The sequence below is a fragment of the Opisthocomus hoazin genome, chromosome 5 (genome assembly GCF_030867145.1).
Source record: "Opisthocomus hoazin isolate bOpiHoa1 chromosome 5, bOpiHoa1.hap1, whole genome shotgun sequence".
Classification (NCBI taxonomy): domain Eukaryota; kingdom Metazoa; phylum Chordata; class Aves; order Opisthocomiformes; family Opisthocomidae; genus Opisthocomus; species Opisthocomus hoazin.
In genome coordinates this window covers 9,269,569-9,292,057 of record NC_134418.1, presented here as the reverse complement: position 1 = coordinate 9,292,057, position 22,489 = coordinate 9,269,569, and the positions used below count along the sequence as shown (strand labels likewise).

Sequence of the window (22,489 nt, the reverse complement as noted above, 5' to 3'; positions counted from 1 at the left end):
TCTCAAAAGCTCTGCACCTGGGTAAATTATAGTTTCCATCTAGCACATGCATTTCCAGCATGTCCCCAGGGCCTTATCCCTGTGGTCATCAGAGATCTCATAAGAAATGTACATGTGCATGCTCTGAGCTGCCAACGGACAGACCATAATAGAAATTAAAGCATTCTTTCAGGAGACCACAGTCTGATTTTGGGTTACACTGAGCTAAATCAGAAGGTGCTCATGTGAAATCACTCCCTGCAAAATGAATGCACAAGTCAGAGAAAAATTAGGCCTCCTAAATGGTGCAAGCTAATGGGTTTAAGAAAAATGCAGTGGAGTCATGTTAACGACCTGTTTGTGCCTCATGGCTCTGTATAGGGACTCTCTGAATTTTCATCTGTCACACTGATGATGGTACCATATCCCAAACCCTCCTGTACACCGCAACTTCTGCCAATCAAGTGATATGTTCATCCTAGAGCTAACTTAGTAATGGTTTCTTTTTGTTGTTTGTTTGTTTCTTTTGTTCCAGCGAAAACGCCTTGAGCTGATATGATCCTAATCTTCTGTTGGTGCAACTTTCTTTGCTCCAGGAAGGCTGCTCCTGATGGATGTGAGGTAGGGGAATGCAGAACCAGCTGCTACGTGGGTTGGGTGAAATTCCAGGTCCTTGGCAGCCAAGAGATTTATAATCAAGGGAGGCAAAAAGTTAGAAACCACGTGTTGGAACAAGAGGTAAACATCCTGGGTTGTATCCGATCGCATAGATGTTTTAGGGGTCTGGTCCATGAGGGACTTGGAATCAGGGACAAAAAATGAGCCCTTAAGTCTGCAAAGCACTGACATTCTCCACCTATTAAATTAAACAGGAAATTAGTGTTGAGGGGACCTTGCAGAATCATTAATAACTATTTTCTTTTGTGGGAAACCAAGTGGATATCTATCTCCCTCACTGAGCACTGTTCTCCCGCTCACTCAAAACCTTTCACGCTGTGGTCATGTCAAGAGCTTAGCATGTACATTCCCGTCTAGTGCATGATGAGATGGTCTGGTAGGTATTAGAGTAAATACTTCGAGGAATAAAGTAAATGGCAGCCTGTTCTCCCCACAAGGCTTTCTGTCTGAGTTTGCAGATGCACACTGGAAGGCAACTCCGTAAAGGAGACGCAGAGAGCTGCTACCTCTGTGTTTCTTTCACAACTCCCATGTTGAGAGCTGGGCCCTTCCAGCCCCACTCTTGGAGCAGCATCTTGCTCTGTGAGCGATCCCCAGGTTTCAGTGGTGTTACTCATAAAGAGTAAGAGGGCAACATCTGGCCTTATGTTTTACATGGATAGCTTTTTCGAGTTGCCTGTGCTTGCCAACAGCTCAAATGCTGAGAAATCAGCCTCCTACTGCAACAATTCTGCAGTTCCTGTTAAAATGGCCACATTGTAAATAACAGTTGCTCATTCTCAAGCAGTCTCTGTAATGTTAATAATTCATGTAGTTACCTGGAGGAGAAAGCAGGATAAGTCTATTCTCTTTGGCCTGGGAGTAAACATACATTGCTATTCCATGTGGTAAAGCCAGCCGTATTGGGCCCAAAGTGACTGGGTAACACAGGAGATATGTTTATAGTTGTACTAGTGAATGGACATGGTGGGTGTCGCAACATCGTCCGAGGCATTTGTCTATCTGTGTACAACTGTAAAACCATCCCCTAGCAAGAAAAAACATTCTTAATATTATCCTGCTTCTCTGACCATAAAAAAGTTATAAGGCTTGTGAAGCTCACCTATGGAGCTGAGAAAAACTATAGGAAGTGCCCCTGAATAATTGCACGTCATTATGAAGAGATTATTTCTCAAAGTATCTTAGAGAGAGGACTCATATGAAGGAACGTTCTGCTCCATCCCTTCCTTTAGTTACACAACTCCAATGACTTAATGTCAGCTCTTAGCTCTGGGAAAGTACCTACTTTAAATGGGTCTAGCAGAGCTTTATTAATGGTCCATTCATGCTCATTTTCTTCATACAAACTGTCATTATTAGTCAGCAACTGCTGCAGATGCTGGACATTCATCAGGTTCAAGTAGGCAGAAAAAAATGAGTTTATTATATCAAACCTGGGTCTTTGAAGCTCTGTGAAAGGAGGTTGTTGCCACCTCGGGGAGCTTGGAGCAGCCATGTCAACATCTTAAAGTGCAGCAGAGCCTGCCAAAGTGCTGCGGCCAGCCACTTGCTGAGGTCCTGCAACGCGAGCGGTGCTCCTGGCCATGGCAAGGCGACGTCATCTCCTCCAGGTCCACCGCCATGCACAGCCATCAGTACGGCTGTCCGCAGCTCCTAATACCTTCCTGGCCCCAGCGGGTCACCCGCAGCCTCTGGGCCAGCGGTCCTGACCCTGCCTTGGCGAGGAACCGAAATGCCTTGCAGTAACAGTGACATTTGGTTTGGCAGACTTTCCCGTGAGTCAAGCTGATATAGAAAGATGGGAAACACATGACAGCAGAAGTTTACTGCGTGCATTACTATCCTGCTCTGGTTCTGGTGTGTCTCTCCTTCTCCTGCTCGGTGAACATAGTTGGAGCTCTGCAAACAGCACCACTGGGCTAGCCTCCATCACCAGGGAAAGGATTAAAGAAACCTCACCCTACTTTATTCTTAACCTTAGGTTTCCTTGCCCTGGTGACTAGGCATACCAAGGCAATAGCATCCTAATAGTTAGTGCCCTCCAAATATAAGTAAGGTTTGCCAGCTGGAGGGAGAACTAACATCTCTTTCCCTCTCAAGCCATCCAGCTGACCAATTGATTCATCAGCTGTTTTAAAGCTCTGGTGGAAGCACAAAGGTCCAAGGAGCAAGCTTCTGTGAAGAACTGGCTTTAATGTGCAGATGCTCACCTCTGCCTGCATCTATGGGGTATGGTCTAGGCCAGGGCAAAAAGTGTCAGCCAAGAGCAGAGGCAATGTCAGATGGTCACAGTACTAACTCCTTACACCACTGCACAGGGAAAAGGGCAGTGTGGGATTGATTAGAGCATAAATCTTCCAGCAGAACTGGCCAGCAAGAGGAGCAATAGCAGATGGGTACTTAAATTCACTGCTGAATCCCTGCTGCTCTGCAGAGCTCATCTCTCGGTTGCTGCCAGCATCTGTGCAGACAGCAGGGTCTGCATAGATCTTGCAGATGTCTGTCTTCCAGAGCCTTCAGGACACACTGTGATCTCTGTGGTCTATACAGAAGGATCCGTACAGCACAGGCGTATATATCTCCCTCAGCAAACTGTGCATCATTTAGCCTGCTAACCAAAGGGTCATCTGGCTTCTTGGGTAGGTTCCCAAGGCAAGAAAGGGAGCATTATTTGGATGGGAATCCCACAGAAGAACCCCAGAAACTGTATAAAATAGCAAGAGGACCCTTGTCCCCGCATCAGTGCTCCTGCAGTCACCCTGCACAGCGTTAACTTGGAGACCAGCAGGCTGCCAGAAGTGACAATTTTCCTGGGAGATTTAAAACCAAAGTTCCTTCTGACAGCTTAATCCCTTGCATGTATATAGCACTTCACATGCCCAAATATTAACTGATTCATGGTTAATTAACTTGTGGTTATAAATTTCCCCTGGCACTTTTTGCAAGACTCAGGATGTGAATGCTAAACCAAGTGTCCCAGGCAAATTGCAGCGCTGTAAGAAAAATAATGGGGCAGATCATCACCTGATCTAGTGCAGTTACGTAGATTTACTTGAGCCCAGGGCCTGACCCAATGGTTCTTGAATTCATTAAAGCAAACTGCAGTGAATGAACTGCAGACCTCCTTCCTGTACCTAACTCTGTAATTAATTCCCTGCTAAGGCAGCGGTCATGGTATAAAAAAAGTTGTTCACATTTATTCAGAGGAGTGTTATGGCATAGAAATGGAGGAGCTAAAGAAGCCAAGATGGTTCAAGGCAGTGGAATTGAAGAACGGGTGCAAAAGAGACCACTCTGTATGAAGGCTGATGCTCACAGCACAACCTAGCCCATTGCTTGAGCAGGACGCAAAGAGAAGGGAAAATTGTACCCAAAAAGAAACACTGTGGGGTAGCTGCGCATTTTCAAGAGCTGGTGAGATGTTCCACTGAAGCTGAGGTCATCTCCCTAATGACCTCTGAGACTGAACATGTGTGTCCTTAGCTGCCTCCTGGGAGGACTGTGAACATACCTCCTCCCTCTTCTGCGTTGCTTCAAGTCAAAGTTCTTGGAGACCCTCAGGAATTTTCCAGATAGCTTGTTTCCCTTTGACAAGTGCCAATCCAGTGAAATCAAAATTATTCCTAAGGATTTCCAATCCATGCTTTTTGACCTGGGGAGGAAAGATTTTGGAAATATTAGACAGCTACATACACACATATAACCTTCTGGATCTCTGTAGGCATATCAGCCCTATTTTGGCTTATACCTCTACATTATTAAGCCTAATATTTAATGAACCTGATTAACACTTTCCAACAGTTCAGCTATTTCTCTTCCCAGCATAATTTGTGGAGGGCTGAGTACCTCTGGATTTCCCAGGCACCTAGCCCCTTGTAGAGTGCTGCTACTCTAAACTTACGTATGTGCAGCCACAGCACTGCTGAATTTGATGCTTGGGAGCAGTCTCATTTCTTTGCTATGTTTTCAGTACAACTCTGAGGCTGAGGCACCCTTTGGGTAACCAACAGGACATGGCACTGGCTTCACAACATTCTGGGTCACAGGAGAGGAGTTTGAGTCTATCAGGGACCATCGAGGATTTCAGTCTCCTTTAAGCACAGAATGGGTAAGTCTTTGCTTACTAAGAACTGCTTACTGGGAATGACTTTAAGGATGCACAAATAAGAACTAGAGAGCTTCAGATTTACATAAAATACTAGAAAAACAGAGAAATTTTTTTAACAAGAATGAAAATATTTAGGGTGTGTATGGTAGAAGGGGGATGAATGTAGTTTGGCCAAAAAGCAGTTTACATACTGGGGTAGTTTCTGATGACTGAGAATTTCATTTATCCGTTAGCCCAAGACCCAGTTCACGTGCAATTATGCCGGTATAAAGATGCTTTAAGGCAGAGATGTGTGTTTGCTGAGGGAGGAATGGGGTCTGTTTAAGATGTTACTTTAGAGCGGCTCTCTGTCGACACCACATGTAGCAATACAGACCGTGTGGACACTGCTCACCTGCTTTGTCTGCAACAGTTTAAAGAACTATTTAAGGTGAGCTGAACTGACCATGCTAACTTTGCATCAAAACCAACAAAGGACCTTCACATATTGATCTGCACCAGATTTGCTAATGGAAACTCTTGCCAAGGGGCAAGACGTCTTCAAAATAGTAATATTGCCATGGATGAACCCTAAATTTGGACTTGGACCTTGTACTAGTTGCTGTAGAAAAGAATTATGACAACACTTACTGCAGACAGTTTCTAACCCAAGTATGTTCTAAGTCTAAGGTAAGAGGCAACAGGGAGATGCAGACAGAGGGGGAAACGATGAGACATTATGAAGTAGTGCACTAGAAGGAAATCTCAGCATGTTAGTACTCACCAGTCATCAAATTCTTTGGAAGAACCATGGCAAAATTGAGCTTTAAGGAGGGATTTTAGAGATAGTTATAAAAGGCTGGGCACCACAGCCACCTCCTCACTGGGAGGAGGAGGATGGCAAGTCTGCAGTGCTCACAATACTTCCAGAGCTGCTAATGGTTCCCTTTTTGTGTGGAAACAAAGCATAAAAGAATGTGGTGCAAAATAATGAACAGTACAGAGATGGCACACACACTTATCCTCTCTCGAAGTGCAAACACATGAGAACAAGACAAAGGAAAAAAAAAGACCTTTAAAGGAGAAAAAACCCGCTTTCTTTATATGGGTGTTAGTAATCTGTGGAACTTACTGTTGTGTGATTTCACGAGTTAAGACACTAACAAAATTGGGGGGGAAAAAAGGATTCTGAGATTTTTACTGCACAAGGGAATGTCCAGTGTTGCTGAGAAATGAAATGGTATTGACTAAGTATCAGTGAAGATATGTCAGGAAGAAACACATCCTCAGGACAGTTGGTTCCACAGGCAGCTGTCTGGTCCCATGTGAAAGAAAAAGGCCTCCTCACGGATGTAGAAGAAGGGTGATCAGTCTAATATCTAATGAGGCATAAACAGGAATGGAAATGTTCTCTGCAATTGAAAACACTTAACAGAATGGTCTTGTGTGGATTCTCAAGTGTCTAACAACCCAGTGCAGCCTATCATTAAGGGCATTAACAGAGCCTGTCTTCTCCACCCAATGGCTTATTTACATTTATAATAACAGAGTATGTTTGAAATCTCTACCTTTCTGTTATGTTTACTTGAAATTGGCTTGTGTATTCAAAACTAGTTGGGGAAAACACCTGCTACATAAACATATATGCGCACACACATGATGTACTACGTGATGGCACAAGTCTTGTTCTGTTACGAGACCAGGCTAAAAAGCAATGTGGGCACAGGAACATCACTCCTTTGACACCTTCTCAAAATTGGGACCTGAATTCACAGCCAGACTCTTTTCAGTGGTGCCCAGTGACAGGACAAGGGGCAACGGGCACAAACTGAAGCATAGGAAGTTCCAGCTGAACATGAGGAAGAACTTCTTCACTCTGAGGGTGATGAAGCACTGGAACAGGCTGCCCAGGGAGGTTGTGGATTCTCCTTCTCTGGAGATATTCAAGCCCCGCCTGGACAAGGTCCTGTGCAGCCTGCTGTAGGTGACCCTGCTTTGGCAGGAGCGTTGGACTAGATGACCCACAGAGGTCCCTTCCAACCCCTAACATTCTGTGATTCTGTGATTTTACATCTACATTCCCAGAGGGCATCCATAGCCATGCTCAGGACTGGGACCAGAACGGCAGCAGGGGCCGGAAGGCTTATGATGTCCCAAACCACAGAGCTGGGAGCACGAGAGACACGCTCACCTCCCTCTGTCCACACCTGAGTGTTTCTTCATGCAGAGTAGTCTTGGGGTGAGGGATTGCAGTCGTCTCCCAGATCCTGGAGAAGAACATTTGGCCCCACATTCTTAGGGGACACGTGCTGGAGGACACAGACCATGGCAGCCAAACCCCCAGCCCCAGGCAGGCACCAGTACTCCCCCAGCAGTCCCACTTGCCGTGCAGCACAAAGCAACCTTCACACCCGTCGGAGCATTTCAGCTCGTTTCCCCACCGCTTTCACAACAGGGCTCGCCAACCTCCACTATGATATACGCTGGAGCCATCACTCAGTGATTTGTGATGTACTGAAACACAGTTTACATTGCAAAAAGCTCTAATATGTCCCTGGGAAGCAATTAAGAGAGAGTTGCATGTGAGTGTTAAGGGTTTTGCTTTGCGAGCAGATGTCCTCTTGGCGGATGCACAGCCGACCTCTTGCTCCGGCAAGCTTTGCTCCACCTCAGAGCCACAGCAAGGAGAGGGGCCATCTTGCTCCTGATCAGCCAGCCTGATTTTTATTAGGCCTTTCTCCGGAAATAAGAAGTATGGTAAAGCGAGGTGATCTTCCGCCCGTGGCTGCTGGTGTGGATTACAGAGCTGGCAGCAGCAGGAACGCATTAAGGAAAGCTCCCAGCAATGGGTAAGTTTTAAAATGAAAGCTGGCTCAGTGTTAATGCGCAAGTAATGTGTCCCAGCTGTCTTTAATAAAACAGCCAGCTGAAACTCAGCATCATAACAAACGGAGCAGGGATTTCACAAACATCCTGGCTGCTCAGAAAGAGACTGTCTTCTTTTTTTTGAGTGTTTTTTTCTTTTCCTCGGAGCTTGATTAAACATTTCCTGTTTTCAGCTTTCCAGAAACGTCTTCAGAAGTCTCCCCCTGTTGCCTTCCTGCAAGCAGCCTCATTTTTCAAGGCCCTTTCCTCATCCTGGTGTGACACAGAAACAGGAGAATTTGTGTGGACCTGGTACCTGGGCAAGGGATGCCTCTGCCACAGCTGCAGCCCCATCGGGTTTGGTGCCATCCCTGCAGGCACAGGGAGGCACGGTGCTGATGGTGGTCCCAAACATCAGGTAGTCTCACAAGACCCCAGAGAGGAGCTTTATGACCTGTCGCATCCTATTTGCAGACAAGGTGCAGAGGAAGTTGTCTGCAGCTGGGGAATAAACCTCAGAGCATTGGTGGTTTCTGCTTTTGCTGCTGATTCATGCAAAGTCACCCTAAGGCTAGACAATCAGAGCTGATGAAGAATTCAATAACTCATCCAGGAAAAAGCCCCTGAAACTGAACTTGCCAAAGCAGCTGGGCTGGGTTTCATCCCATTGAACTCAGGTCAGCCTTTAGACTCTGTCCCAGCCAGTGGAGCAAAATAGGCACCTTTGGGAATAATTCACCTGAATTCTTTTGAGTTTCCTTTTAAAATAAAATTTAACACAACTCCTAGAAGCATCCAGTGACTGTGCACCTCTCTTGTGTCCATAGCCAAACCTCGCATTCACCCCATGGTTGCATCCAGCCAAAGTCTGAAGGAGGAGAGTCCCCTGGCCATGCCAGTCCTTTGATCATCCAGGGCTTCTACAGGCTTTCCCACAAACTCCTCTGAATCAGAGAATTGGAAGAAATAATGTGATTTTTCTCAGGTTTTTTTCCCAACTTCTGAAGACCGATCAGAGCTTGAAATCCAAAATGAAGGATGAAAGCTGCATTGAAATTCTCACATGCTCCTGCCTCTGCCTAGCAAGCAAGCAGTACACCTGACCTTCAGCTGAGGTACAAAGGCATTTTGCCAGCCAATAAAATCAAGTTTCACCAATTAACTTTCAGTAGTGGAGGGTCTGGCTAGAAGTGCTCAACTTTGATCCCAGATAATGCGTGACAACTTTCAGTGCACTCATTCCAAATGTTTAATGGGCTTCAGTATTTCCTATAGCTCTGTAATATCTTTCACAAACATATAAATTGTCTCTGTGGTACATATGCGAGAAAAGGCTCGAAATGCTGACTGTAGCAGAAGTAGAAACATCTCATCACCTCCTAGTTTCAATGGTATGTGTCCAAATATTTCTAGAACTCAAGCTTTGCCTATTCTTTAGAAATGCCTAAGATTTCTATGCTGTTATCCTGAGAGCCAGCTAGGGATCCCTTCATGATTCAAAATTTAACTTCTTCTTGCCTTAACTTTCCACCTCCAACAAGGGTGTTGCAAGGAGTAGTTAATATTGTAAGGTGGTGATGGATGAGCGGATCTTTCAAAACATAAAGTGCCGCCTGATGCTGAGGATTTTCAGGGGAGTTTGGAGAGTGGTATTCCTAAGGAGCTAGTCTGAACTTGACCTCTCTAGATCATAAAATTATCATAGAAACCAACATGAAATGGAGATATTCTTTAATGTTCTTTTTCAGTAACAGGCTGGTGTATGTTGAGGTCTTCAGCTGATGCTTCTGGCTACCCATAAATTTCTGCAGGATTTTTACATTCTGAAGGATGTTCCAAGAAAACAGATTAATTTTCTTTCCCCCGCAGTCTTATTTTACTTTGAATCCTCAGCATTTTCTTTTCCTAAAACAAGATATCAAAATATCTTGGATGGAATCATTCAATACACACTGTGAAACACCTTGCCAAAAAACATTCACTTCAAACAGTATTTGTTTGGAGTACCTGAGTTTTCCTTCAGCCTCAGGAATTCTGCTTCACACGACTCCATAATATTTTAAAATGGAAGCAAAACAACATTAAAATTGATCAGCCGTATGCAGTGCTTTATTAGACTTTGTACGTTGATCTTGGGTAACTGAAAATAAGTTTTTCTGGAGTTTTCTCAATTTCTTTTTTACCTGTGTTCATCCTTTTTTCTCTTCTATACTATCTTCTTTATCATCCTCTTACAAGTTTTCAGAAAGCTTGCCTTTATGCTGTGAACAGACGGAAGATAAAGTGTAAGCATGTAGTTGTCCTCAATAATGCATGCCTTGCTTATTCAATATTTCTAAAATAACTATCAGTGAAATAGTTCATATTTTCAGGATTTTTTCCAAGCTCTAGTACAGCCATCCCAAGGTGGTGATTTAGAGTAGCTCATTCTTTTTATGGTTTTGTACTCCATGCAATAGACCAACCGACAAATGCAGAAAAATATATATTTCAACAACCAGCTAAAAATAGTTTCCAAAAAAAATTTCTACCCAAGAATAAATGTGTGTCAAAAACGTGACATTCTTGAAGGTAAAGGGAAAAAAACCCCAAATCAAACCCTTATGAGAAACTTTTCTATTTCAAAATTCAAAAACAATACCCTTTCTCACTGTTTGAACTGCTTCCATTTGAGGACTAAAGAAAATAAATATTTTTCCTTCTGAAAAAGCATGTGGGGGAAAAAGAGTGAACTCATTTTTTGTCTCTACCTTAATGCTCCCACTCAAAGAAAAAAAAAATACACAAAATCAAGATGAAATACAAAGTCTAGAATCAGCAATCATCCTATCCATTTTCATTATGTCGCAAAGTATAAGTTATCTTCCCAAACGTGAGAGCATTTCTGGTGAGAGCAAGTCCTGGACAACAATGACTTAGCCTTATAATGAAGTGCTGTCCCAGAAGGAAGATTAGATTTTGCTGAGCCCAAACTTTCTCTTTCAGAGGTTTGCCAATCAAGCTCCTGCTTTGCTCTGCAAATTGCCATTGAAGTCACATCTCGGCCTCTAGGCAAAGTAAAACATTACAACACAATCTGCAAAATCAGCCTAGGAGCCTGCCCGGGACAGGTGGACAGTTTGACCTTTGGAACAGTTGTGTCTTTTCATTTTCCATTTCTAAAGCCTTGAATTAAACACTGGTCTCAACGAAGCAACCTTGAAAGAGGCCTTCAGACAGCTCAACCTGCGTCTGTTGTACAGTACTGCTCCAGGCCTGAAAAGGGAACAAGCCTCTATTGTTTCTGATGCTGCCCCTTCTCGCAAGATTTCTGGTCTGAGACATACAAAGCCAGGATAAAGGAAAGGGGCTGTTATTATTCTCCCTCATATCTCTATTTTATGAGCTGAGAACCAGCACAGAAGGTCCCATGACTTATCCTTGGACGCATACCCGAAGTCTGTGCCAGCAATGGTATTTAATCCAGCTCTTTGTCCTAGGCCAATGTTTTATCAATAAGACCCACTTTCTCCCTCCATAGATTTTTTCCAAACAAATACACATTTTTAGACTGTCCTTACGCTTTTCCTATGGCATGTTATCCCTGTCAGCCGTTCCCAGACATCTGCCCAACTAACCTGGCCACCGCTTTTCGGCAGCTTTCTCCCTCTGAGAACATTGCTACTGTCATGATGCTCCACTGAGATCAAAGGTCCTAACCAAGACAGAGGCTTGGTTGTTCTAAACATCACCTAAATTTGCATTTCTATAAAGCAAACATTTCCACGAGTAAAAAATCTCCTATCATCAGAGCGGATAAGTGTCAGCTTCAGGTACAGCATGTCCTTGGCTGTGGAGGAGCAACTGCTGCTCACAAAAGTCACCATTTCTTGGAACAGAGAAACAATTCCCCATGGCACCAAACTGTAGTTCATGGCAAAAGAGATATTTGTGATTGGGACAGGCAGGTTCCCCTTGCCAGGGTGGAGGCAACACCAGTACGGGCCCACCCAGCTAGTTCAAAGCACTGCAAAGAGCAGCAGTATCGTTCTCTAGTGGAGACCTGTTTTGCGACAGCCAGAGGTTAAGCTGATGTCTCCCAAATCCATACAAAATACAGACAGACAGGAGTGATGGGAGTGCTTGTTCAGGCTCCGTGATGATTCTAGCACGGTTTCTATTGCAGGAGAGACTGCTAATTTATTACTCCATCCACACTAAATAATTGTCAACCATACTTTTTCCAGATTCTCCAGGCAGTCTGAATGGGAAAGCTCATATTTATTTTCAGGAGATTAAAAGAATGGGATGTCCATGTTAAGAGATTATTTAGAAACTTCTGTATTCATTTGTGCGTCTTGTCACAGTTAGTCTTGAAGTCTGTCCTTGATAACAGCCATGCTAACATTAATGGGATTGAATGTGGTTTGGGTCCTGCTGTAGGGGCTGTGCTGTGACTGTATCAGTGAACAAGACCATCTTTTGCGAGGTTTTTTTATATTTATTTTTGTTCTACAAATAAACAAAACATAAACTTGTTAAATTCGTTTCACTCACAGGAAGAAAAAGATATGACAGGTCATTCTGGACCACAAAAACCTTCCTGACAAGAAAGCTCCAACAAACCAGCTTTCACTGACCTAAAGAAAAGGAAAATGCAAAGAAGCACAGTGAAAGAATATCTGGTTGGAAGACTTCAGACTGGCTGCAGAAGTGACACTCTTCATAAATAGTACGGAGGGAGGATGATCCCATCACTGCATCATCACTCCAGTGGTACTTGTGACTTTGGGCCAGTGTATTAGGGTACAGACGAGAGCCCACCTCCATCAGTAGGGGCAAGAGGCATGGAGAAGGCAATTTCCCCTTGTGCCACCTGTGTTTAGCCAAGGGCATGGTCTAATCCAGGGGAAACAGTTGCAGGCACTATAGTAACAACGTCCATAGCAGGGACAGGGTCTAGCTTCAACGCCAAGGACAAAGAGCTTCAAGTAGACCTTCCTGTAGATTGACTGACTTTGCCTGCGGTGTCTTGCTGCGAGGGCTTTTATATTTATTTGCTTGCTTGTTTGCATGGTTTTGCACTTCCTAAGGGTTGGGCCAGAAGTGAGAGCGCGAAGATGTTATATCCAATGCTGGCCTTGCAACGTTTCCAACTGCCAGCACAAGGGAAGGCAGGAATACTCACAAGAAGGCAAATTTTTCGGAATAAAACTGTCTGGATAAATACTGGCCGCTTCAAAGCTTAATTACTCTCATGCAAAATGAGGAAAACAGGAGTGGAAAATGATTCTAAGATCATCCAGGCTCATTGCCTTCTGGGAAAGGATTACGCTTCTTCTCTGTTCTATCCAGTCCTAGTATAAAGCTCTTTACCAGGGAACCTGCACGCTCATTTTGGTAGGGCAGCAGAAGTCCTCATCCTGTTGAGGAGGGCAGCTGCTCAAAGCAGGGGGCTTTACGCCTTTGGGGCAGGAATTAGTGCTGGCAGTCCAGCCTCAGAGTCCCCTCAACAGGGCTATTTTCTTCTGGAAGGGGACCCAGGTTTGATCTGTTTTTCCCATTGTTTCTTCATTTTATACCCAAGTGAAGACAGTGCCCATTGAACTGAGCTGCCTTTTCTATTACTTTACCATTTCCATCTCTTTCCTCTTCCCCTTTCACATTGCTGAGAAATGATCATCATGTCCTCATGGGGAAAGATTAACAACTCACTTTACCAGCTGTTGCCCCAAATTTCCCTTTCCTATTTTTTTTCTCTTTGCTCCTCCATATACCTTCACAGCTCCTGAGGGAAGCTGTAAAGAGAGAAATGACCTTTTCCTTCCAGAAAGCAGCCCATATCACCATTTTCCTTTGTATATATAACCCACTGTACAAAATTTATGTCAGATTCTCAGCTGATATAAAGCTCGCAAATTCCTACTCTCTATAATTTCATGGCAGCTGAGAATTGATATAAAATTGATCTGAGCAGAAAAATAAGCCTCTGGTTTTGGACTGTCCTGGCTGTACAGACCGACAACTTCCAGTGCTGCTAACAGAAGCCATCTCTCAGGTAAGATGGGCAAAGAGACTGTCCAATGCAAAAACTGAGTATTTTATACATTAATACAATCTCTAGACATCTGAAGGAAAACAAGATACTATTGTGGCCAGCCTAAAAATCTCTAGGGTTAAAAGAACAAATAATCAGTCTCACACAAATGTTTTTTTTCTTTTCACAAGAGTCTTTGTGGCCACATTTATCCTTGCAAAGTATAAGGCCATTGATATCTAGCAAAAGCATTTCCTGCACTTCTGTCTCAAAACACACACATTTCTGCCCGGAGTGGAAACTCTGCCATGAACATGTGTTGCCCTGCAGCAAATGTACTGATGGACATATAGGACATATAAGCAACATGTAAGCCAAGAAATGTGACAGATAAAACAAGCTGGATTTTCATCGCTGGTGGCCATAACGACACATGATAGAAAGTGTAATAAGCATGGTGTTTCCGAGAGGATGTGAGGTTATGGATCCAGCAATATCGGTAAATGGCGCATGCTCTTCAGTTTGACCACATAATAGCTATACTGCTGTATTTTCCACACTGCTCAGCTAAACAGCCTAAATTGGACCCTTTCGAAGGCTGAAAGGAATCAATTTCATCCCAAACAACTCCCAGGCCAACCTGACCAAAGCCTTCAATTCATGCCAGTTAAAGTCAAAGTCTTTACGGCACTAGTTATTGTTTAATTTTCACTGGCAGAGTCAAGTTCAATGGCGTTGTTCCCCTTGACATCCCACTGCTGAGGTGACCAGCAGCTGGTAACTGGGATTACTCAGAAGTGAGGAGCTTCCTGAATCAGTCCTACATTACTGACTTCATTTCAGTGCAGCTCTGCACCCTTCTCATTACCTGGAAGCTATTAATTCCCTGGTCTGGGCTCCCTTTTCAGGGGCCACTCTGCAGAGCGTATTGCTGACCAGTTCCTGGTATGTTCTTTCATCTGATGAAAGAGCTTATTTAAACAGAAATTTGAACATTTCTGCTCTGCCAGGCACTGGCTGAAAATATGTTAGTAGATGCTTTGTCATGAGCAAATCCAGACCAGAATTTCCCTCCAGGTTCCTCGAATTCCAGTTATGAGATCCTCAGTTTTCAGCCAGGTAGGTAAAAATCATTCACATTTTACATATGGGGAAACTGTGGTGGAGCAAAGAGTGTAAGAAACACGCCCAAGATCAACAGTGATATTTTTTTGTGGCGGAGTGAAGAGTCGAGCTCAGATCTCCTGCCACCCAGTGGGGTGCTTTCACCGCACCACCCTCCTTCCTTTGCAAACCTGCTAGAGCCAGGTTAATGGACAACACTTCAAACCCAGTGGCACCAGTCATCCCACTGAGAGCAAAACAGTGCCCAGGGTCATCAGCTGGACTGCTAAAATGCAGAAGTGAGACACATCTCATGCACATGTCCTGCAGAAAGTCAAGCATACGGCCTGGGCTGGAATGTCCCACCACCATCTAAGGCATAAAAATCCAAAATTTGGCTGTGAAGGAAACTACACAGACAGCTCATGAAAACCACTTGCAAACAGCCCTGTCATCCAGCTCAGAACCTGATAGATCAGACCACCCACCCTGGTGCAGGCATTAGGCACCACATACCTGGTGAGCAGTAGGGGAGAAATTAATTTCACCTAATTTCAGATGCCTACAAGGTAGAGCTGGCCACCCTCGTGCTCTTCAATAGATTATTTTTAAGGAGACATTTGTCTGACCTACTTTAGAGGTCTATTTGGAGATAAGCAGAATTATACCCTGAATATAAAAAAATAGAAAAACCGGTTGCTGAGTCCAGCTCAGATGGAAATATCTATGCTCCATGCATCTACTTTTGATCATGTGTCTCACCCAACATGACAAATAGAATAAACCCAAATTTAAGTAGAATTCTCTCAAAAACCTGTGAAGACATTCATAGTCCTGAGTGGCTTTCTTTTATTTTAAACATAAATATATCTTTCATATATATATGTAAAGGTAGTACAATATCATTTGCCCACAGTACAGAGTTGATACTTAGGATCATAGGGAATGTTTCCGTTATGAAGCATGTTAATTAAGTTGAATATTTTTGATGCAGTCCTGTTTATCTGCAGAAAAAGTTCATGTTCTTATTTTCCTCTGGGCATAGTGGGAAGAAAACAATAAAGAGCCTCCACCTACCTATCTTCTTGGTGTCTTTTTTTGGTCAACTCCACATTCAAAACACCCTCTTTGCGGTCAGATGGGGTTACAGGCACAGCTGATTTGTGGCAGCTCTGGGTTTTCTGCTACTATCTCCTCTGTCCTTCTCTGGTGTTTCTGGTACATTTGTCGTTTACACACAGAAAATTCAACCAAAACAATGTCCTGACCCCAGGTTTGCCTTCGGCTGCCAGTGAAACACATCAGGCAGTACAGCTGGGTTTCTGAAAAGCCTTTGTACAACTTCTGTTTTGGGAAACCACGTCTATTACTTGAACTCAGACCTATCTGTCTGGAGTAGAGGATGGTCATAATAGCCAGCAATTTAATGACATTTTGCAGAAGTGGTCAGGTATGGGTAAAACAAGTAGCAGAGCTTGTCACCTTCTGCTCTTTGTCTTCTGCTGATGGGTCCTGGAACAGACCCTACTTTCAATCACTTCCTATTTTACCAGACTTTAATCATGTGGGCTGAAATGTTATGCTCCGGATATCTGCTGGAAGCTAAATGTTTCAAGTCAATTTGAGAAAAAATGTTTCAGGAGATCTTGTGCACAAGGCAAGGGAAAAATACATTCTTTTGCCCACGTTAAGCAAGATGTTCCTCGAACAGCGAGACAGAGGAAATGTGGTTTCACCTCAACATGCAGCCGTTGGCTGCCACAATACCACCCCTGCAGTCCCACTTGTTCCCCCCATGCTTTCTGCTCTGCCCCCCAGAGAAGCAACAAAATATCACACTGTGTGTCCTCAGCCATGTGCTTACAGATAGACTGGACGTGACAAAGTTTGACTTCTTGTCCCCATTTTTGGGACACTTACATACATCTCTATCTTCTACGCAGCCATCAAGTTTCACAGAACTTACAGGAACTTCATAGTACTGGAGATCTTGCCCCTTCTCTCAAAACTGATTTGCAGTTAGCCAAGTGATTAAAAAAAATTAAGATGGGTGGGCAGAGACAGTAATCACATAATCCTTCTTTTCACATAGGTTAAAATCATTATTGGGCTTTTATTAGTGGCATTACCAACTCTGCTTACAGCTTGCTTAATAACTCATCTGTGTATCAACATGTACTTAAATACTGAAGAGAAATTAAAATTAATATAAGACCTAATCCAAAGACACATGGGTCAAGGGCAATTGTTTCAGCACCTCTGTGGAGCTTTAGCTCAGGCTCAGAAAGAGGAACAATACTTTGCAGTTACCTTTAATTTGGGATTTATTTTGAAGAAACAGAACAATAAAAAAACACCCTAAATTTTCTACCAAGACTGTGTTTTCCACAGTGTTTCTAGGCTCATCATTGTCTATTGGGTACAACCACTCTGCGCAATTTTTAAAAACAATTCAGCAAATTATCTCTATTAGCATGATGAGTTGCATTAAAGCAAGAAGTTGAGCACTGAGGCAATGTGGGGAAGGTGCTGAGGTGGATGTATTTAGAGCAGTTGTGAAGAAAGATGCTGAAGGAGTATAATAGATTCCATGTTTACAGCTTTGCTGGCACCCACAAGGGACTGGGAGGATGTTCTTGACAGTGATAGAAGAGGTGGTTTCTGTGGAAAATTAGTGTATTGCCTTCCATGTTTAATGGCTTGCAGGAGTCCAGTCCAGGTGCTCATTGCAGGAGATTAATCTGACACATGAAAAACAAGCAGGCTCCGGGAGTCTGGTCCACACACTCACCTGGTGACTTGGGGCACGGCAAAAGAGACGACAACCTAGTGTTCATTTGCATATGGAAATGCTACACCGAAGGTGACAAATGAGGCTAAGAGAACGCTGATGGGCTAAGGGAATGTCAGAGAAAACCTCAGCTTTGCTTCGAGGTGGGGACCCACTTTGGCATTTTTGATGTTTGTAGCAGGGCAGTAGGAGCAAAGCAGGTGTAAGATGCCCTGACTGTCCACACAAGTGACGATGAGGTGCAAACACACCAACTTCTGCTTCACTTCATTGTGAGGAGAAGGAGGGAAGGCTCACCCTTCCAGTAGCTTTAGCAGGCCATATGCTATTAGGAATAACCGATCTTCTTAGGAGCTATTGTCACTTAGATCACAGCACTGGACTTATACTGTACTTTACAAATAGTGGGAAGGATGTGCAAAGGTACAAAGCAGAATTAGAGAGCAAGCAAGGATTTTCTTGCTTATGATTCCTTGATGTTGGAGTTTCACTGGATAAAAACCTCTTCCTATGCTCTTCACCTAAGCATCTGGAGGTGATTCAAAAGGAAATCTCTTCCCACTTCATCTCTGAATTTGGCCTGTGTTCTTCATATTTCCTTACAAATTTGTTTTGAGCAGCAGCATAAAAGAGGATATTGCTACCCAAGGACTTATAATACAATATCACCCTGTACTAAGGCCAGAAAAACCTTCCTCTTGAGTCACCTGGCTGTGTCCAGTCTTTTCCAGAAGTGCATGAAAATGAAAAAGTCAATGAGAGTCTGTGAACCTTTTTGAAGAAATGTTATCTAAAATATTAAATGCTTTGTAGCTTAGAAGAGAAATGTTAGTGGTCACTGCCTAGATCAGAACAGATATGCCCATGTAAGATACCACCTAAAGGATATCTTTCAGGAACTTACAGAGGAGGCACCAGTATGAGAAGAATTGTTGACCATTTCCCTGATGTGACGCTTTGGGTTCAGTTCAGGCAGATAGACAAAGTGCCATGGAAAAAAATATTGACCACTCTTCCTCTTGCACTACTTGTAAGGAATGCCAAGAAGACAACAAATTCCATCTGGTCATCCAACTCAGTTAACGAGACTCAGAATCAAACCTGTTGCTCCGCACACATTATTTTGGCTGATGAAATATCAGAAAATTAGTTCAGAAAATTTTGGAGACAAGAGCTGCAATATGATTAACAATTCTCCTTCCAGAAGCCCTTCCACCATCACAAGAAGTAACACACAGGCAGGCCTTTTCCTGTGCCCCACAGTGTCTGAGATGCTCATCAAAATGAACAAGTCGTCCTCCCGGTGTCACATGAAGAAGTCCCTGCTCCTTGACGACTGCATAAACTTCCTGAATACAAGAACATGCATGTAATTACCAGCAGCCCTAAGGTTAGCATAAATCAAAGCAAAAAGTCAGCTGCCAGTGGCACTTCAGATGCAATGCCCACGTCTCGAATGGAGCTGAGCTAACGCAATAACCCCTTCCAAGTCCCTGAATGGCCATGGCTTGTAATGGGCTGGCACAAAGCTACATTATGCCACAAACTGCACCTGCTTCTAGAGCTGCCATAGCAGTAGCAAATAGAGATGCCACCTGGCAAGATGGCATTTCCTGAAGCCTGCAATGACGGAGCGAAAAAATAACCCCAACAAACAGATGGCGCCTACAGAAATTTGAGCTATATGGAAACAACAAAGGGCATTACAGTGACTACAAATACACTGCTCTCAGCCCTCTCTAAACTGTCACGCACATCCTTAGTGGGTGGTAAAGACAGGCCTAAATTCAGGTGCCTTCTCTCCCCGGAGAAAGGGGTCTTGTTTTTCAAGTTCATTGCTCCTCAAACTGTATGAAAAAGATTAGAATCACAAAGACCTACTGAGCAGTGTCTGTCCCTGAGCATAAAGAAAGCAAAAAATAAAACCCAAGGACTGACACTGCTAGAAACAGGCCATCTGCAGAGGGATGTAAATGTTGCTGTGCCTCCAAGTCATGGCTTACAATCTTGGAAAGCAGAAACACACTGACTAAAATCACACAAGTAGTGCCAAAAAGAATATAAAGGATGGGAATACAAGAACTGAGGAGGTGGTCAAATTTGCAAGAGGAAAACAAAAGTTTGTTTATCTCAATGAATTCATTGCAAAACATGGAAGTAACAAACAATCAGAGGTGCCTCTACCATGGGTTATTGATTCTGTTGGTGTCCAGCTCCAGTTGCAGCCACCAGTTACAGAATAAATGGCCTGAAGGGAGAATTATTTCCTGACTCACAATAGTTATGCCCTAAAACACAAGAGTTTATGTCCTTCCCATAGCTCTTGTTTATCTAGACTTTAAAATGTTATGATTATAATGCTGGATAGTCCTGTCATCTACTGAAATAACTTCTCCTTATTTCCATACTGCCAATTATTTCTTGAGTCATGACCCTTGAGATTTCACAATAGAGCTGAAATAATAATTGCATCTCAAGAATGCCAGAGGGCTTTACAAATCATGGACAAGATCCTGCCTCCATTGGAAGGAGATGCCCCAAGTTCATACTGATGGAGACTCCAAAGTAGCAGTCTCCTTGGAGACTGAAGTTACCTTTGTATGGGAAGCCCAGGAAAAGGAGATACTTGGCTCTTCCAGGTACCCAAGAAGCAACTGGAAAAACTCATGGGTCTAAAACTATCCACAGAAAAGTCATAGGTGGCAAAATACTCTAGAAATTGTTTCTGGACCACCTTCAGGAGGAAGCAGCCCACTACTTCTTAACCCTTATTGGTGTCTTTGCCCTACAATCCCATGGGGTTTCCCTGTCCCACACTGCACACCTGCAGGCTACAGCCCCAGGAGCAATTCTCTGACAAAGCAGAGGCAGACACAGCTCAACTCTGCTCAGCTTTTGATCAAATTTTTATCAAACTCTAGTAGGTCATTTGGGCATAACTCATCTTGAGCCAACAAGGTGTGCTTGCAGCCCAAAAGGCCAACAGTCTCCTAGGCTACATCCCCAGCAGCGTGGGCAGCAGGTTGAGGGAGGGGATTCTGGCCCTCTGCTCCACTCTTGTGAGTCCCTACCGTGAGTCCTGCATCCAGCCCTGGAGCCCTCAACACAGGACAGACATGGACCTGTTGGAACGGGGCCAGAGGAGGCCACAAAAATGATCTGAGGGCTGGAACACCTCTCCTATGAAGACAGGCTGAGAGAGTTGGGGCTGTTCAGCCTGGGGAAGAGCAGGCTTCTGGGAGACCTTATAGCAGCCTTCCAGTACCTGAAGAGGCCTAAAAGAAAGCTGGAGAAGGACTTTTTACAAGGGCATGTAGTGATAGGACAAGGGGTAATGGTTTTAAACTACAAGAGGGTAGATTTAGATTAGATATAAGAAAGAAATTCTTTACTATGAGAGTTATGAGACACTGGCCCAGGCTGCCCAGAGAAGCTGTGGCTGCCCCCTCCCTGGCAGTGTTCAAGGCCAGGCTGGATGGGGCGTTGAGCAACCTGGTCTAGTGGAAGGCATCCCTGCCCATGGCAGAGGGGTTGGATCTGGCTGATCTATAAGGTCCTTTCCAACCCAAAAAATTCTATGATTCTATGATTCTATGAATATGGCAAAGGGTTGCCTTCCTTTTTTTATCATATGTTCTAGAGAAGGAAAACATATCTAAAGGAAAAGCTGGAGCAGCCTGGCCAGTTCCAAGGGCTGCAGGTCATGTATTTGTGGTGGTATTAGCTGTTCAGGGGATCAGTCTCCCTACCTCAGGCAGAAGCTCTTTAGTCCCTGACATCCCTTCAGTGAGACAATCAGAGAGGAGCAAGAAGACCAGCTCCCCTTCCCCTGTGCCGTGACATATTATTTTGCATCCTGGAAAATTATGGTTTTGCCCATTGGATCCTAACCCTGGGCAGTGCCAAACTGGGAAAAAACCATGCCAAAAGAACTCTGCAGAACTGCTAGGCTGAACTCTGGCAAGTCAGGCAGGCAACATCGTGCTCTGGCAATGGCTGCATTCTGTGCAGGGAAGGGACAGTAAATTCCTGAAGTCCAGGACTTTGGTGTCACTATGTGCTACATTGCTCCTTTGTGATCACTGCATTTCCAGCCCATTCTGGCCACTGGACACTCACTCTGGATGTGTCTTGCCTGGTTTCTGGCTCTGTATTAACCACAGCTACGTCTTTCCTGAAATAAATTTTAAAAAAATGTGAAACTTCTATGCCATCATCTCCACAGGCATTAGCTAACCCCAAAGACATTAACATAAAGGTGCAAAGACTTGATCTAGGTATTTCCTCTCTTTTTTTCCCCAGCACTCTCCCCTGTTGTGCTATGGTTCTTGCTTTTTCCATGTGTCCAAACATCGCTAGGAAACCTTGCAGCCCTCCCTTTCAGCTTCTGCCTAACCCATGGGACCAGCTAAGCATGCTTCATCCCTACCTCACTGGTGTTAGCAGGGGTATGGCTGGATGACCCTGCCGTCCCATTAAAGAGACCATAAGGGTTAGCGTGATACTTACACATCCTGCTTCCATGTGGCATGCTGCAGACTATACATAACAAATAGAGCTACATATATCCTCTTGTATATATTTTCCTTGTCTGGTTTTCTTTTAACTAGGAACATCCATTTATTGATGTCCTCGCTCCCTTCACATGCCACACACAAAATCTTTCCACTCAACGTTCACACAGACCAAAGCCAGCAATCACTTACAGCTTGGGCTACAGCTTTGGAGAGACATCTCACACTCACCTGGGAAGAAGATCCAACACTGAAGTACCGCTTTTCCCAGAAGGACACCAGAGTTTTCTGTATCAGCTCAGTATACATCCTCCTGGAGAAGTTTCACATCCTTCTAGAATAACTGCAGTGTGCTGAAATCTCTGTGTGATCAACAGATGAGCATGTCACCCAGGTTTTAAGCTGCTCTTCAGACAGGACTAAGCTTAAAGAAAGCCTTTGTCTTCTTTTTTTCC

General features: G+C 43.9%; 1 long non-coding RNA gene across 1 annotated transcript; it reads right to left on the bottom strand.

Annotated features, from left to right (window-relative positions):
- Positions 1 to 3,895: 3,895 nt before the first annotated feature.
- LOC142361531 (uncharacterized) lies at positions 3,896 to 22,459 on the bottom strand. Its single transcript, XR_012764153.1, has 3 exons — positions 22,266 to 22,459; positions 9,793 to 9,870; positions 3,896 to 4,309 (listed from the first exon to the last, which is right to left on the bottom strand). It is a non-coding gene; the product is annotated as an uncharacterized LOC142361531 (long non-coding RNA).
- Between the last annotated feature and the right edge of the window lie 30 nt (positions 22,460 to 22,489).